A 9,752-nucleotide genomic window follows, 5' to 3' on the forward strand; every position below is an offset into this window, starting at 1 on the left:
CCTGTAATGCTTTACTTTATCACTAAGTGGTAGCGATAGTCATAGAAGCATAAGATTGGCGAGACGACAACGATGCTACGATGGAGATCAAGGTGCCGCGCCGGTGACGATGGTGATCATGACGATGCTTCGGAGATGGAGATCACAAGCACAAGATGATGATGGCCATATCATATCACTTATATTGATTGCATGTGATGTTTATCTTTTATGCATCTTATCTTGCTTTGATTGACGGTAGCATTATAATATTATCTCTCACTAAATTTCAAGATAAAAGTGTTCTCCCTGAGTATGCACCGTTGCCAAAGTTCATCGTGCCCAGACACCACGTGATGATCGGGTATGATAAGCTCTACGTCCATCTACAGCGGGTGCAAGCCAGTTTTGCACACACAAAATACTCAGGTTAAACTTGACGAGCCTAGCATATGCAGATATGGCCTCGGAACACTGAGACCGAAAGGTCGAGCGTGAATCATATAGTAGATATGATCAACATAGTGATGTTCACCATTGAAAACTACTCCATTTCACGTGATGGTCGGTTACGGTTTAGTTGATTTGGATCACGTGATCACTTAGAAGATTAGAGGGATGTCTTTCTAAGTGAGAGTTCTTAAGTAATATGATTAATTGAACTTAAATTTATCATGAACTTAGTACCTGAAAGTATCTTGCTTGTTTATGTTTGATTGTATATAGATGGCCCGTGCTGTTGTTCCGTTGAATTTTAATGCGTTCCTTGAGAAAGCAAAGTTGAAAGATGATGGTAGCAATTATACGGACTGGGTCCGTAACTTGAGGATTATCCTCATTGCTGCACAGAAGAATTACGTCCTGGAAGCACCGCTGGGTGCCAGGCCTGCTGCTGATGCAACTAACGACGTTAAGAACGTCTGGCAGAGCAAAGCTGATGACTACTCGATAGTTCAATGTGCCATGCTTTACGGCTTAGAACCGGGTCTTCAACGATGTTTTGAACATCATGGAGCATATGAGATGTTCCAGGAGTTGAAGCTAATATTTCAAGCAAATGCCCGGATTGAGAGATATGAAGTCTCCAATAAGTTCTATAGTTGCAAGATGGAGGAGAACAGTTCTGTTAGTGAGCATATACTCAAAATGTCTGGTATAATAATCACTTGATTCAACTGGGAGTTAATCTTCCGGATGATTGCGTCATTGACAGAATTCTCCAATCACTTCCACCTAGCTACAAGAGCTTCGTGATGAACTATAATATGCAAGGGATGGATAAGACAATTCCCGAGATCTTCGCAATGTTAAAAGCTGCGGAGGTAGAAATCAAGAAGGAGCATCAAGTGTTGATGGTCAACAAGACCACTAGTTTCAAGAAAAAGGGCAAGGGGAAGAAGAAGGGGAACTTCAAGAAGAACAGCAAGCAAGTTGCTGCTCAGGAGAAGAAACCCAAGTCTGGACCTAAGCCTGAAACTGAGTGCTTCTACTGCAAGCAGACTGGTCACTGGAAGCGGAACTGCCCCAAGTATTTGGCGGATAAGAAGGATGGCAAGGTGAACAAAGGTATATGTGATATACATGTTATTGATGTGTACCTTACTAGAGCTCGCAGTAGCACATGGGTATTTGATATGTTCTGTTGCTAATATTTGCAACTCGAAACAGGGACTACGGATTAAGCGAACACTGGCGAAGGACGAGGTGACGATGCGCATGGGAAATGGTTCCAAAGTCGATGTGATCGCGGTCGGCACGCTACCTCTACATATACCATCGGGATTAGTATTAGACCTAAATAATTGTTATTTGGTGCCATCGTTGAGCATGAACATTATATCTGGCTCTTGTTTGATGTGAGACGGTTATTCATTTAAATCAGAGAATAATGGTTGTTCTATTTATATGAGTAATATCTTTTATGGCCATGCACCCTTGAAGAGTGGTCTATTTTTGATGAATCTCGATAGTAGTGATACACATATTCATAATGTTGAAGCCAAAAGATGCAGAGTTGATAATGATAGTGCAACTTATTTGTGGCACTGCCGTTTAGGTCATATCGGTGTAAAGCGCATGAAGAAACTCCATACTGATGGACTTTTGGAACCACTTGATTATGAATCACTTGGTACTTGCGAACCGTGCCTCATGGGCAAGGTGACTAAAACGCTGTTCTCCGGTACTATGGAGAGAGCAACAGATTTGTTGGAAATCATACATACAGATGTATGTGGTCCAATGAATGTTGAAGCTCGTGGCGGATATCATTATTTTCTCACCTTCACAGATGATTTAAGCATATATGGGTATATCTACTTAATGAAACATAAGTCTGAAACATTTGAAAAGTTCAAAGAATTTCAGAGTGAAGTTGAAAATCATCGTAACAAGAAAATAAAGTTTCTACGATCTGATCGTGGAGGAGAATATTTGAGTTACGAGTTTGGTTTACATTTGAAACAATGCGGAATAGTTTCGCAACTCACGCCACCCGGAACACCACAGCGTAATGGTGTGTCCGAACGTCGTAATCGTACTTTACTTGATATGGTGCGATCTATGATGTCTCTTACAGATTAACTGCTATCGTTTTGGGGTTATGCTTTAGAGACAGCCGCATTCACGTTAAATAGGTCACCATCAAAATCCGTTGAGACGACGCCTTATGAACTATGGTTTGGCAAGAAACCAAAGTTGTCATTTCTGAAAGTTTGGGCTGCGATGCTTATGTGAAAAAGCTTCAACCTGATAAGCTTGAACCCAAATCGGAGAAATGTGTCTTCATAGGATACCCGAAGGAGACTGTTGGGTACACCTTCTATCACAGATCCGAAGGCAAGACATTTGTTGCTAAGAATGGATCCTTTCTAGAGAAGGAGTTTCTCTCGAAAGAAGTGAGTGGGAGGAAAGTAGAACTTGATGAGGTAACTGTACTTGCTCCCTTATTGGAAAGTACTACATCACAGAAACCGGTTTCTGTGACACCTACACCAATTAGTGAGGAAGCTAATGATGATGATCATGAAACTTCAGAACAAGTTACTACTGAACCTCGTAGATCAACCAGAGTAAGATCCGCACTAGAGTGGTACGGTAATCCTGTTCTGGAAGTCATGCTACTAGATCATGATGGACCTACGAACTATGAAGAAGCAATGGTGAGCCCAGATTCCGCAAAATGGCTTGAAGCCATGAAATCTGAGATGGGATCCATGTATGAGAACAAAGTGTGGACTTTGGTTGACTTGCCCAATGATCGGCAAGCAATTTAAAATAAATGGATCTTCTAGAAGAAGACTGACGCTGACGATAATGTTACTGTCTACAAAGCTTGACTTGTCGCAAAAAGGTTTTTGACAAGTTCAAGGAATTGACTACGATGAGACCTTCTCACCCGTAGCGATGCTTAAGTCTGTCCGAATCATGTTAGCAATTGCCACAATTTATGATTATGAAATTTGGCAGATGGATGTCAAAACTGCATTCCTGAATGGATTTCTGGAAGAAGAGTTGTATATGATGCAGCCGGAAGGTTTTGTCGATCCAAAAGGAGCTAACAAAGTGTGCAAGCTCCAGCGATCCATTTATGGACTGGTGCAAGCATCTCGGAGTTGGAATAAACGCTTTGATAGTGTGATCAAAGCATTTGGTTTTGTACAGACTTTTGGAGAAGCCTGTATTTACAAGAAAGTGAGTGGGAGCTCTGTAGCATTTCTGATATTATATGTGGATGACATATTGCTAATCGAAAATGATATAGAATTTCTGGATAGCATAAAGCGATACTTGAATAAGAGTTTTTCAATGGAAGACCTCGGTGAAGCTGCTTACATATTGGGCATTAAGATCTATAGAGATAGATCAAGACGCTTAATTGGACTTTCACAAAGCACATACCTTGACAAAGTTTTGAAGAAGTTCAAAATGGATCAAGCAAAGAAAGGATTCTTGCCTGTGTTACAAGGTGTGAAGTTGAGTAAGACTCAATGCCCGACCACTGCAGAAGATAGAGAGAAAATGAAAGATGTTCCCTATGCTTCAGCCATAGGCTCTATCATGTACGCAATGCTGTGTACCAGACCTGATGTGTGCCTTGCTATAAGTCTAGCAGGGAGGTACCAAAGTAATCCAGGAGTGGATCACTGGACAGCGGTCAAGAACATCCTAAAATACCTGAAAAGGACTAAGGATATGTTTCTCATATATGGAGGTGACAAAGAGCTCATCGTAAATGGTTACATTGATGCAAGCTTTGACACTGATCCAGACGATTCTAAATCGCAAACCGGATACGTATTTACATTAAACGGTGGAGCTGTCAGTTGGTGCAGTTCTAAACAAAGCGTCGTGGCGGGATCTACATGTGAAGCGGAGTACATAGCTGCTTCGGAAGCAGCAAATGAAGGAGTCTGGATGAAGGAGTTCATATCCGATCTAGGTGTCATACCTAGTGCATCGGGTCCAATGAAAATCTTTTGTGACAATACTGGTGCAATTGCCTTGGCAAAGGAATCCAGATTTCACAAGAGAACCAAGCACATCAAGAGACGCTTCAATTCCATCTGGGATCTAGTCCAGGTGGGAGACATAGAGATTTGCAAGATACATACGAATCTGAATGTAGCAGACCCATTGACTAAACCTCTTCCACGAGCAAAACATGATCAGCACCAAGGCTCCATGGGTGTTAGAATCATTACTCTGTAATCTAGATTATTGACTCTAGTGCAAGTGGGAGACTGAAGGAAATACGCCCTAGAGGCAATAATAAAGTTATTATTTATTTCCTTATATCATGATAAATGTTTATTATTCATGCTAGAATTGTATTAACCGGAAACGTAATACTTGTGTGAATACATAGACAAACAAAGTGTCACTAGTATGCCTCTACTTGACTAGCTCGTTAATCGAAGATGGTTATGTTTCCTAACCATAGACATGAGTTGTCATTTGATTAACGGGATCACATCATTAGGAGAATGATGTGATTGACATGACCCATTCCGTTAGCTTAGCACTTGATCGTTTAGTATGTTGCTATAGCTTTCTTCATGACTTATACATGTTCCTATGACTATGAGATTATGCAACTCCCGTTTACCGGAGGAACACTTTGTGTGCTACCAAACGTCACAACGTAACTGGGTGATTATAAAGGTGCTCTACAGGTGTCTCCAAAGGTACATGTTGGGTTGGCATATTTCGAGATTAGGATTTGTCGCTCCGATTGTCGGAGAGGTATCTCTCAGCCCTCTCGGTAATACACATCACTTAAGCCTTGCAAGCAATGCAACTAATAAGTTAGTTGCAAGATGATGTACTATGGAACAAGTAAAGAGACTTGCCGGTAACGAGATTGAACTAGGTATTGAGATACCGATGATCGAATCTCGGGCAAGTAACATTCCGATGACAAAGGGAACAATGTATGTTGTTAAGCGGTCTGACCGATAAAGATCTTCGTAGAATATGTAGGAGCCAATATGAGCATCCAGGTTCCGCTATTGGTTATTGACCGGAGACGTGTCTCGGTCATGTCTACATTGTTCTCGAACCCATAGGGTCCGCACGCTTAACGTTACGATGACAGTTTCATTATGAGTTTATATATTTTGATGTACCGAAGGTTGTTTGGAGTCCCGGATGTGATCACGGACTTGACGAGGAGTCTCGAAATGGTCGATACATAAAGATCGATATATTGGACGACTATATTTGGACACCGGAAAGGTTCCGGGTAAGATTGGGACAATACCGGATCACCAGGAGGTTATCGGAAGCCCCCGGGAGGTATATGGGTCTTATTGGGCCTTAGTGGAAAGGAGGGGAAAGGAGCAAGGGAGGGGGCGCCCCCCCTTTCCTTCCTCCCTCCTTCCTCTTCCTTCCCTCTCCTACTCCAAATAGGAAAAAGGGGAGTCCTACTCCCGGTGGGAGTTGGACTCCCCCCCTTGGGCGCGCCACCCTCCTTGGTCGGCCCCCTCCTTCACTCCTTTATATACGGGGGCACCCCAGAGACACAACAATTGATCATTGATCTCTTAGCCGTGTGCGGTGCCCCCCTCCACCAAAATCCTCGATAATATTGTAGCGGTGCTTAGGCGAAGCCCTGCGACGGTAGAACATCAAGATCGTCACCACGCCGTCGTGCTGACGGAACTCATCCCCGACACTTTGCTGGATCGGAGTCCAGGGATCGTTATCGAGCTGAACGTGTGCAAAAACTCGGAGGTGTCATAGTTTCGGTGCTTGATCGGTCAGGCTGTGAAGACGTACGACTACATCAACCGCATTGTTATAACGCTTCCGCTTCCGGTCTACGAGGGTACGTAGACAACACTCTCCCCTCTCGTTGCTGTGCATCACCATGATCTTGCGTGTGCATAGGAATTTTTTTGAAATTACTACGTTTCCCAACACCCTGATCACTCACCGGAGGAGGAGGCGGAGGAGGAGGCGGAGTGCCCTGACTCGCCGGAGGAGGAGGAGGAGGCGGAGGCGTCCAGTTCAGAAGCTTGATGAGCTCCTTCCGCCATAGGCATGGAGTCAATAGACAAGAACCCAGCCGAGTCTCCCCTTCACCGGTAGGGTAGTCAAGCTGGAGGTCCTCAAATCCCTCCGTTATTTCATCCACCGTCACCCTGGCATATCCTTCTGGAATCGGACTACAGTGAAAAGTTGCGCCGGGTTCAGTAGGTCGAACAGAGCCGACAGCCGCCTTGACTTTGAAGTTCTGCCATTGCGTCATAAGGTGGCAATGTTGAGACTCCGTGATAGCATCCACGGGGTAGCTAGCAGGAGCCGTCAAGACATGCTCCGGCTGAAGCAGCTCGGTGGAAGCCATGCTGCTTCTCCGCTGAGATGGCAGGGTAGTTTCGGTAGGTCGCTTGCTGCGAGCTACTTCTCGTTCCTCTAGCGCTTGAACCCTTTCGTGCAGCGTCTGAATTTGGGCATGCTCCACTTTTTCCTCCTCTCCTGGCATTTGTAACCGCCTGCGTCCAGAAAACCAGCCTTCCACGGAACGTAGCCTGGCGTGCCTCATGTCCGTCCAGGGTGCTCAGGATTCCCGAGGGCCATTGTGAGCTCGTCGTTCTCTCTGTCTGGAATGAATGTCCCTTGCTGCGCTGCATCGATAGAGTGCTTTAGCTTCTTGACTGGTATGTTCATTTTCTCGTCCGTCCAAACTCATTTCCCTGATACAGGGTCCAAGGTTCCGCCAGCCCCGAAGAACCAAGTCCGGCAACGGTCTGGCGAGTTCATTGTCTCTGGTTTGATCCCTTTATCAAGCAGATCATTCTCAGTCTTGGCCCACTTAGGCCGGGTTTTGAGGTAGCCACCTGACCCCGTGCGATGGTGAAGCTTCTTCTTTGCAGCATTTTTCTTGTTTGTCACCGACATCTTCTTACTCTTTTCGATGTCTTGTAGGCCACAAATGCGGGCCAGTGATCTCTGATCTTCTCATATCTGCCGATGAATTTTGGTGTCTCTTCTTTGTCGACAAACGTTTTCAGCTCATTCTTCCACCTCCTGAATAGGTCTTCCATCTTCTTAAGAGCATGAGACTTGATTAATTGCTCTTTAACTGGCTTCTCCGGATCCTCCTCTGGCGATAGGGTGAAATTTGCCTTCAGCTCGGTCCAAAGATCATCTTTCTGCATATCATTGACATAAGACACCTCAGGGTCTTCATTCTTAGGCTTATACCATTGCTGGATGCTGATCGGGATCTTGTCCCTAACAAGAACCCCGCACTGAGCAGCAAATGCTTCCTTTGTCCGGATGGATTTAATCAGCATGCCATCGCGCGCGATTGCTGTGATCTCAAACCTTTCATCCGAGCGCAACTTTTTCTTCGGGCCTCGTCTCTTTACCGAAGTTGTGCTTGATCTGGAGGGAAAGAAAAAAGAAGAATTAGGCGAGAGTTAATTAATATGTGTACATACCAAAACAATGAATGCATCAATTAGCAGTCATCACAGGCTTAACTAATATATTTACCTGACCGGACTCTGTTCGGTCACTGGAGCCGTCACCACGGGCTCCGTCTTGCACCAGCATTAGGTCACCGGAGCCATCATAATCATGTCTTTCCTCCTCCATTCTTCGATCACGGTAGCCTGCTTCTTCTTCACCCTATTCTGCTTCCAGACCATCATTGTCGTTAAGATACGACATGACATCACCTCCAGTTAAGATTATGTCCCCCAACACCTAATCTTGTTCCTCGTCTCGTCCGAACTCCATTGTTTTTGCAAATATTACAACATGGCAATTATTACACAAACATGACAGCGGGTGGATATATTAGTGGCAAACATAGACCTAGCTTATTCCGGGTTTGGGGTGGCCTTGGCAACGCTTCAAGGGTAGGGGCGCGGCGGGAGGGGGTAGGAGACCGACATCGTTTTTTCTAGGGTTTGTGTGTCCTCAAGAGTTTTGGTCGAGCGAGAGGGCCGGGGGGTGCTCCCGTGGTATAAATTATCACGGTCGAAGTTATCCGGGAGGGTGTTATATCGACAACGACGACAAACATACATGGGAAAATAATGTTATTAGGGAGGGGGTAGGTTGAACCCCCCCCCTCCCCTCGTGTTGAAGTTATCGGGACACGGGGTATATCGACAACGACATATCCGATAAAAAATAAGAAGATGAAGAAGAAATAAAAAGAGGAGAAGAAGATATTAATCGAGGAGAAGATTGAAGAAAAAAAGAAGAAAAAAAAGAGGTGAAGAAGAAAGGAATAGAGGAGAAGAATTCTCTTCTTCTCCTCTATTCCTTTCTTCTTCTCCTTTTCTTTTTCTTCTTTTTTCTTCTTCTTATTTATTTCTCCTCTTCTTCCTCTCCTCTTCTTCTCCTTTCTTCCTTTTCTTATTTTCCTTTTTCCTCTCATTTTCTTCTTCTTCCTTTCCTAGCTAGATATATAAAACTTTTCTAAAAATGTAACTTTTGCATACATACATGAGAAAATAATGTTATCGGGGAGGGGGTAGGTCGACCCCCCCCCTCGTGTTGAAGTTATCGGGACACAGGATATATCGACAATGACATATCCGATAAAAAATAAGAAGACGAAGAAGAAATAAAAAGAGGAGAAGAAGATATTAATATAGGAGAAGATTGAAGAAAAAAAGAAGAAAAAAAAAGAGGAGAAGAAGAAAGGAATAGAGGAGAAGAAGAGAAAATAGAATATTCTATTTTCTCTTCTTCTCCTCTATTACTTTCTTCTTCTCCTCTTCTTTTTCTTATTTTTTCTTCTTCTTATTTATTTCTCCTCCTCTTCTCCTTTCTTCCTCTTCTTATTTTCCTTTTTCCTCTCATTCTTTTTCTCCTTCTTCCTTTCCTAGCTAGATATATAAAACTTTTCTAAAGATGTAACTTTTGCATGGAAAAAATGTTTTCTTCTCCAACAGAAAACACATATCATCTCATCTCATTTCATCCACATCCATGCATACATCATATATATGATCATCTATGAACAAAAAAACATCATATTCTATATAAAAATCATCATATATATATATATATGAACAAAAACAATTATGATAACAAGCATATACATCATCATATATAAGAAAAAAACAAGCATATATACACGAAAAAACAAGCATATATATATCATCATATATATGAAAAAAACAAGCATATATACATGAAAAAAAGACAAGCATAGGACAGGGAGGGCGCCGGCCGGACCAAGGTGAGGAGGGGCAGGGGCACGGGGTCGGCGGCGAGGATGGCGATGGCGATGACGTCGACGGGGCAGG

This window comes from Triticum dicoccoides, chromosome 7A (genome assembly GCF_002162155.2).
Source record: "Triticum dicoccoides isolate Atlit2015 ecotype Zavitan chromosome 7A, WEW_v2.0, whole genome shotgun sequence".
NCBI classification, from domain to species: Eukaryota; Viridiplantae; Streptophyta; class Magnoliopsida; order Poales; family Poaceae; genus Triticum; species Triticum dicoccoides.